The sequence below is a fragment of the Myotis davidii genome, unplaced genomic scaffold (genome assembly GCF_000327345.1).
Source record: "Myotis davidii unplaced genomic scaffold, ASM32734v1 scaffold812, whole genome shotgun sequence".
Lineage (NCBI taxonomy): Eukaryota > Metazoa > Chordata > Mammalia > Chiroptera > Vespertilionidae > Myotis > Myotis davidii.
In genome coordinates this window covers 1767843-1776433 of record NW_006284238.1, presented here as the reverse complement: position 1 = coordinate 1776433, position 8591 = coordinate 1767843, and the positions used below count along the sequence as shown (strand labels likewise).

The 8591-nt window shown below is 35.9% G+C and overlaps 1 protein-coding gene and 1 long non-coding RNA gene across 3 annotated transcripts in view; both read left to right on the top strand.

Annotated features, from left to right (window-relative positions):
- Positions 1-4503, top strand: part of LOC107184217 — an 8470-nt gene extending 3967 nt beyond the window's left edge. The window contains exon 2 of the long non-coding RNA XR_001515041.1: positions 3516-4503. This is a non-coding gene — a long non-coding RNA (uncharacterized LOC107184217). The remainder of the gene's footprint in view (positions 1-3515) is intronic.
- EFNA5 (ephrin-A5) overlaps positions 1-8591 on the top strand; it is a 277501-nt gene that overhangs the window by 6030 nt on the left and 262880 nt on the right. The gene's annotated exons all lie outside the window — the stretch shown is intronic.

Genomic DNA, 8591 nt, shown 5'->3' with positions numbered 1-8591 from the left:
GTGCATTAAAATATAAAATGAACAAAACAAGAAAATGGTAAGACCATAATTTTATATATGGGCAGCATTTGGTCTCTTGCTTAGTATTCCCACCTCCTCCCCACAATATACATATTTGGCTTAATAGCTTTTTAAAAAGAAGCCACTCAACCTTCTTCATTTTTGTGCTTGTTTTGAATAACTTACAGAATAGCAATGATGATTTAAAAAGCTGTATTTTTAGTAATGAACAAATCTATGTTGACTGAGTATATAGTATCAACTTTTCAGAAACAGTATACAAACTATGAAAACAGCTCTGATTGGAATGTCCTTGTTGAAAAGTACAGTAAGGCCTTCTTACTGGCCTCTTACTCTGGATACCCAGTCAGCATCAGTCTTCCAAACTGACAAAAAACTGCCTTTTGACCATTTGTGACAGATCACACCTTCATAGTTAGGTATAAAAATCCCAAAGAGCGGTATAAGGAATGAGATACTAAAATCCACTTTAGTATTGTGTCTTACGATGGTGGTCTTAGGGAGCTAAACATCAGTAAGTTAATGTCACTTTTAAAGGCCCGATTAATATTACTAAGTTTGTATTTTTGTCTACTTCTCAAACTATACCCTGAGATTGTTTGGTTAGAAAAGTTTCTTGTGATTAATTTAAACTTCCAGTGTTTCTGAATAGGGTATTACTAACTTCCTGATCTGTTTCCCCTTAAATTTGTCGGCATTTACGTTTTCAAAATTACATCAGTCATAACCAAGGCAGCACAATGACACAGAAGTGCTTAGTTTAAAATTAAGAACTAATAATATAACGCAAGTGTTTCTGTGCCATTACTATTATGCATAATTTTCACTATAAATGAAAAAAGTTCCTTATATCTCAGCATTCTTGATCATTTATACTCCTTAATGTACTTTAAAGGATTTATTGTAAATTACTGATATCGCTGCACTGTTTTCTGAAATGTGTGTGGATGTAAACTTTTGATTTTTGAGGCTTCTGAATATTGTTTTCAAACAGTGAGCCAAAGGTTTCAGCAAAAACATTATTTTAAAAATAGTGAAAACTTCTAGTTAAAGTTATCTGGTTGCTGAGAGAGACAGTTGTCTTACCACAGTGATGGTTAGCTCAGCTTTCATTCAGGTAGGATTCTATCATTTTCAATAAGGAAAAATAAACCTTTGTCATCTTTAGAAACATCCTTCATACAATTGACAGCTGACAGCTTGAAGAAAATGTTACTGTCAGGTCTTATTTTCCACTCAAGTGAGAAATAAAAATAGTTTTGAGTGATTTAAAAAAAACCTGTTTAAACATTATTTCAAAATGTGGGAACTGTTTTTAAATTTTATGTATATGTCATAGAATTAATCTTCCATTTGCTTCAGGGAAGGTCAGCAAAGTGCAGTTCAAGGAGAGAGTGTCTAACAGTTAAGTTCCTGGGTGTTTAAAAAAGCCAAATACGTGCAGTTGATGTGTTTGTAACAGGCTATCATTGGACATTTTTGATGGGATTCTTTAAGAGATATGTCGATATTATTCCTGTTACTACTGACCAAGCGACCTGATTTCCACGACTGATGATCGTGATTCTGATGTAAAATGTAAGTAGGAATCTTGGTCATGTGATATCTCTGTATACCTTTTGTACAATCACGTTTTTAGTACACAAAGATTAGACCTTTCACAAAATTGCTTTGCTATTAACAATTTTAAATAACTGCACAGTGTAATCCATAGGTTTCTTTGTGGAGATTAGAAATATGACTAAGTCCTTGTTTCCCGATTTAGAAAAGCTAGGTTTTGTGGTCTGTATAAGGAAATTGGAAAATAGGTAATATTATTAATAAGTGTTGGTTTTCCCCCCCCCCCCCCCCCCCCCCCCAAGCAGCCATCTTGTTTTAGGACCGATTTTCTTTCTTTCATGAAAATGGTCCGGAAATGAATATGGACGCTAGAAAAGGACTAAACCACTTTATAATTATTTTGCCAAGCTCTACATTTAAAGCTCTACTTTAAGTAATGTAAGCTCATTCAAATGCTATCTGCTTGTATTGTTGATAAAAGAGGATGTTTTAGCCGAGTAATAATATATTTTAAACTCAGGTGTATTACACTTTAATATTAAATTTTGGGCTGTACCATGTTTACATGTGCAATTTTCTTTTGCAGTTTACAACTTATTAATTAATTTCAAAGTAATATATTAACTGCCCTTATTACCACCTCCCCTCCCCCCCAAATCCTATTCCTCTTTCTGTACGAATAGTCCTTTTTATTTGTTGATTGATTTTTTTCTCTCAAATTGCTCAGTGGTATCAGGAATCTTTCTTCAGTAAGAGATAGTGGTAGAAATGTAGTACCTCTAAAAATGAAGCATTTGGGGTGCTTCCAGAAACATGAAGCCAGAACCTTTTTGACTCTGAATTATAGGCTCTCACTAAACCGTTCTTGTGGGTTCTTACAAAAAATTATTTTGGAAGTACATTCATATTTGGTATTAAAATTTATAAGAGTATATCCACTGAGCCTGCTATATTTTCCACCATGTTTTATACTTTTGGGTACATTTGGAAGGACATGTGGCCTAGTAAACTTTACCCAAAATTTATACTACACTTATTGCTACTGCATCTGTTTGATGATGTCTGGAAACGTTATTCCCATGTCCTGCAGTAAAAACAGAACTTCCTTCAGATTAATTTCACAGTAACCTGACTCAGTCCTCCTGATTAAACTAGGCACAGCTTGAATGCCACTATGTCACAGATTGCTTCTGTTCATGGGAAGCAGGATTTTTGGTGGTTGTAGAAACAGTTTGAAAACGATAAATGAAATCCACATTTTAAGAATGAATAGACATCTCATTGGCTCCTTATTAAAGTCCAAGGTATGAGTTGACAGTTTTTGTACTGAAGGGCTTTCCTCTGATAGCCATCATCCATTTTCTTTGCCTGGAAAAGAGGAAAATAACTGAGTGCTCATTCTTGTTTTTAAATGAACTAACAAAAACTTTTGTGTGGTTTTTTTTTTTTTTTCTTTCTGCTTCTGAGCTGTCAGAGTGTCCTTTCTAAATTTTATTAGTTACTTATTTGTATATGTAGAAACTATAATTAACAATTAGCTCTTGCCTCTTTTCTGTGATAACACACATTATAAAGGCAAATGAAACTAGTTTCTCATTAAAATGTGGTTGGAATAAAATCAGGTCTGGCTTATTTTGGTTGGATAATTATAGTGCAAATTGTTATCTAGATTTTGATGGTGGTGGGCATGCCACTTGATATTTCATGTTCCATAGTCTCCAGTTGGATATGTGACTTTGTCACATTTACTGAACAACGTGTAGAGGACTTAACCTTTCGGTTAAGCTTTTATAGTATTTAATTTTATGGAGACAAATGGGAATGGGGAACAAAGGAAGAATATTTCTAAATATGGGGAGATGATCCTTTGTGTTTAACAATTAGGTTACACAAAGTGGGAGCAAATGAGCCCAGTTCCCCTTCTATTGTTTCAGGGCAAGAAAAAATACAGACAGATGTCGGAATGTGGAAGCTGTGACCTCTGACCCACACAGCACGGCCACTGCCCTGGCACACAAGTGTCCTGAGCCACCATGGGAGCAGGATGCTTTTTTGAAGTGACTGACACTTGGAGAACCTGCCACTGCTTCTGTAGTGACTTGTAGTTCTCCACAGTGTCAGCCTTTTAGCTTCAGTGTTTAAGTTCCTCACCTTACCTTTTATAAAAACTGTTTGTTTGGCTGAGCCAGCGCCTTCGTGACTTCTGGGCGGGTGCGGTATCCCTGTAGTCACGATCAGTCTTTGACTCCCGATAAATTTATTCATTGGGTTGGGATGATGGAGAGGGCTCAGATGGATGGTTCTGCTGCACCAACGTGTTCAGCTTTATTAAGCTAATATATATATATATATAAATAAATATATGTATTTTATTAAAGACGGATAAAAGGCCTTTTCTTTTAGTCTCTGCTCCGCAATCTCGCTAGTAACCCCTGGGTTCAGACAGACCATTAATGTTTTAGATGCGGTGGCATTTGGTGTTTTCTTCATATATTTGTTTACTGTTACAGCTTCAGTATACTTTTATGCCTATTTTGGTAGTTTTCTGGCAGGGGTTCCGTTTATTAAAATGTAGTGACCCAGTACTAAGAGGGGAACAGTTCAAATAGTGGTGCTTCGGACAGGGTTTTGTGTCAAACTAGAGAAAATAATAGGGAAATGAAAGCTGCCAAAATGTGTCTCCCAGTTACTAATTAATCAGGCGAGAAAGGACCTTGGTGACAGATCTGGTGTCCGCCATGACAGCATTCGGGAATGCTTTATTTTAAATACTGTATAAAACAAATTAAAGTAAGCCTCAAGGAATGTAGCACCCAGATATTTGATATCACACGTACTATTTTTTTTTTAAGTCTGTGCAAAGCAAAGTAAAAAACGGAAACTTTGTACTCTTCATTGATAGTATCAAAGCATAAAGCTGTTCTAAGGACTACTTCCCTTATTAATAAGCAATGCTTTTTTTCTTATTAACATTTTAATACAGATACAGTAGTATCCTTGGTTCTAGTATTGATGTAATCCTGTAGACATGTTTTTATTGTTGATAGAGTCTCGGGGAGATATTTAAAAAAATGTTTCTATCATATGCCTGTCATTAATATTTTGAGCATTACTGTAATTGAAGAACAAAACTTTTCCCGCTCTGCAAATATATGTTTTAGCTGTCCTGGAGGTTCAAGTCTCTTTTGGAGATATTCCCATTGTGTTTGCTGGACCCATAATTAAATGCCTGTTATTAGTATATTTTTCCCTATAGCATTTACAACTAAAAAGAAAAGGGTCTTGTATGGAACTGTAGCTGTCAGGGAAACAATGAGAACTAATTACACACACTGCTATCACCATTGTCAACTGTACTCTTGGGAAAACAACAGCATGACAGTGTGTATGTGTATATGTGTGTGTGGGGTGCATCTATGTGTACAGAGGGTACTTTGTATGAATACATATATGGGAAAAATGAATAAAGGACAACCTACCTTAGTTAATTAAAAAGAAAAAAAAGCAGTTCTTTTTGGTGAGCGAGGGGGTCCTTGCTTTAGTATCCTGTTAATATGGACCAAGAGAATCAGCAACATTTATGACTCTGAATATCTCATTATTTTGAGTATTATTTTGGAATGGTCTTGTTATCAACACTTCTATGCTATTAATGTTTCTGATTATTTCTTACAATTATCTCTTTAAAAATTTATTGGGGTCACATTGGTTAATAGGATCACATAGGTTTCAGGTGTAGATTTCTATGATACAAGATCTGTATATTGTACTGTGTGCCCACCACCCAAGATCAAATCATCTTCTGTCACCATGTATTAGGCCCCTCTCATCCCCAACCCCCCATAATGATCTCTTATAAATTATTTCTTCACTTAGCTCTAGATTTTTGTGTATATCTGGCTATTTGTGGACTAATCACTTAGTTCATTTATTGTGTAGCTCTCTATCACTATCTTGTTCTTTGGATGGCTTTGGCTACTTCACTGTCTTTGGGTTTGTCTACTGGTAGATGGATTTTTAAAAAATATATTTTATTGAATTTTTTTTACAGAGAGGAAGGAAGAGGGATAGAGAGTTAGAAACGTCAACGGGAGAGAAACATTGATCAGCTGCCTCTTGCACACCCCCTACTGGGGATGTGCTGGCAACCAAGGTACATGCCCTTGACTGGAATTGAACCTGGGACCCTTCAGTCCCCAGGCCAATGCTCTATCCACTGAGCCAAACTGGTTAGGGCTGGTAGATGGATTTGAGAAAGAAAATAAAACTAAAAAATGCCATTTCTGAAACGTATAGCAGGTTCAGTATGAAATTTGATGAGAAAAGACTTTGAGGCCATTGAATAACATGAGGTTTTGAAATCAATTTTGGATTTCAATCACCCATGCCATCCCTGGTCTGTGGTACCATGTAGAGTCAGGACTTGGCCCTATATAATATTTCCATAGCATTTACAACATAATATTTTCTGTTATTATTTTGAGTCCTTGGGTGAATCCTCTTCACTATATTTAAAGCCAAAACCAAGTGGGTGATTTCAGGAATTATATACTGGTTTTAACTTACTTTTCCAAAGTTTTCACATTAAAGCCAAAGCTAGCACATCTAATACCTAACAGTAATAATATATCCCTCTATTGAGTATCTACAAATCATAATTGATAAAATATTTGAGTGATGTGTGCAGATGCTGGGAGGCATGCAGCAGATTCAGAGATGAATAAGAGAGCATCTGTACCCTTAAGGAACTTGCCATTCTGTGCAAAAATAAGAATTTTGTACACACGATTACAGTGCAACGTAGAAAATACTATATAAGAAATCTTTACATATGGATTTATTCAACAAATAATTGTCTAGTGTCCATGTGGGCCAGGTATTGTCCTCGGGACTGGAGATGTCACAGCGAACAGTATGGACAACATTCCTGCCATTATGAAGCATTCGGCCAGCAATTTCTAGATCACTGCTTCTTCTCACAAGTAATCTGGTCACAAATGCTTTCGGGTGTGTGTCTTATTGAAGTACAGATTTTAATTCAGGAGGGCTGGGGTTGGGCCCTGACATTGTGCGTTGCTAACAGGCTCTCAGTTGACCCAGATGCAGCGGGGCCCTTAGCCACAGTGTGAGCAGCAAGGTTCTAGATGAGTCCGTCAAGAGAGATTGCTCTGGCTGCTCATCCAAGGACTCTTGTTGTATTTGCCCTGAACTTTCCATATGGTTCTACAGTATCTAAATTGGCTTAATATTTGCATGAGTGAAAGTTATTTGTCTGAAGGCCTAGTTCATTTCTAGCCACTTACCCTCAAATCTCAGACAAATAAAATAGAGTTTTACATTCAGGTTTATGCATCATTAAAAATACACCACTAACAAACGTAAATAGGCCAGGGATTTTTGTTGTATGTTATGGAGGATACTGTCATAAAAGTACAAAGGAATTTATTTGCAGCCTTCCCCAGATGTATGTTATGTGGCAATGCCAGAATTATACCTCAGAAACAGATTAAAAACAAAACCAAAACGCTTTCCAATTTAAATCCATATGGTTAAATGAACCCAAAATGTTCATTTTACAATCAGCATAGAAGATGACTAACAGTTTCTCTGCTCCCACTGGTGGGGTTTCTTGTGGGTGGCTTTCAGGAGCCTACACTCCAGTGGAGTTATTAATGGCTCGCGGGGAAATTCCTTCCTGCTCTAAAATTGTATGATGCTAGTGCCCTCAGTGAGAGAGCTTTGTTCCTGTAGAGTCTAGGAAGTGTAAAGTCTAAATGTGCTTCTGCCTTTTCACAGCTTATATATCATTTGCTTTCCCAAAACAAATATTATGTGATGCTTGTATTAACAAATAGAGAATGGAACTAGTTAAATTCAGATTACTCTGCCTGCTTCCTTTTCTGTTGTTGTTCTTCACTCTGTGTGTACAACTACATATGACTAATCTCCTAAGCACTTTCAAGCCTGTGAAAGCATCAGGGAGTAGACTTCCTTAGCCAGTATACCTCTATGAAATGATTATAAAAAGGCAGATGAAACTGTTTGTACTGTAAATCAGCTATATTTTTACAAAAACAAACAGAAAAAAGGGAAAGGATGGTGAGCACTCTTAATTCAAGTATCCTTTTGTTTTTGCAACAATTTTTACCAACTCCTTTTTCTAGTTAATTATTGGACAGGAGCCAGTCTTTTCATTTTTAAATCCTTGGTAAATGGATTTAATTAAAACATCGGGTTGCATTTTGTAAGAACTATGAATGTGAAGGATAGTAAATTGAGACACGACTGTTTTGTGTGTATTTTGCAGATTTAGGTTATACTTGCCGTGGTGTAATAAACATACTGAAGCAGTAACTTTCAGGTGACTGCCACTTTGAGTTTTTAGTTTTATGATTCAGGTAGATAAAGAAATGCAAGAATCTTCTGAGACTATGTGTGAACTTAAGTGGTTCCTAAAAGAGAAGTGAGCTGTGTACTTAGATGATTCATTAAGTTTAGAAATAGGATATCTTCATTGATTAAAATGAAGTTATTTGCATATATCTTAAGCAATGGCTTTGTTCAAAATGGAGTTGCTATACCTAAGGTTTGTGGTCATGTCTGTGTTTAGTTAAAGAAGAAGAAGCTCAATAGTTCTAACTAGAACTATTGTTTTTCCCCTTCGCTTTTGAAAAAGGGAGAAATACATTGAATGGTTTTTATTTTTAACACAAGGTTATTAACACTAATTTGTCATCAGATTAACGGGTTGTAGCCAAGTTTTTAGATACAGTGATATGTGTACATTTATAGATTGTTTTGACAGCACAAAGGAAAAGCATTGAATTCATGCCCCTCCCCCCCTTTTTTGAGTTTTCATAATAGCAGCTGTGTGAGATAAAACTTTCAGATGGGTTTGGGTGTCATACAAGCAAGAGCTCAGAGAGTGAGATATTAAAAAGCCTGTGTCAGATTGGATTTTTCAGTCACCTTTATTAACTTTTTTAAAATTATATTTTAGATCTAATTAA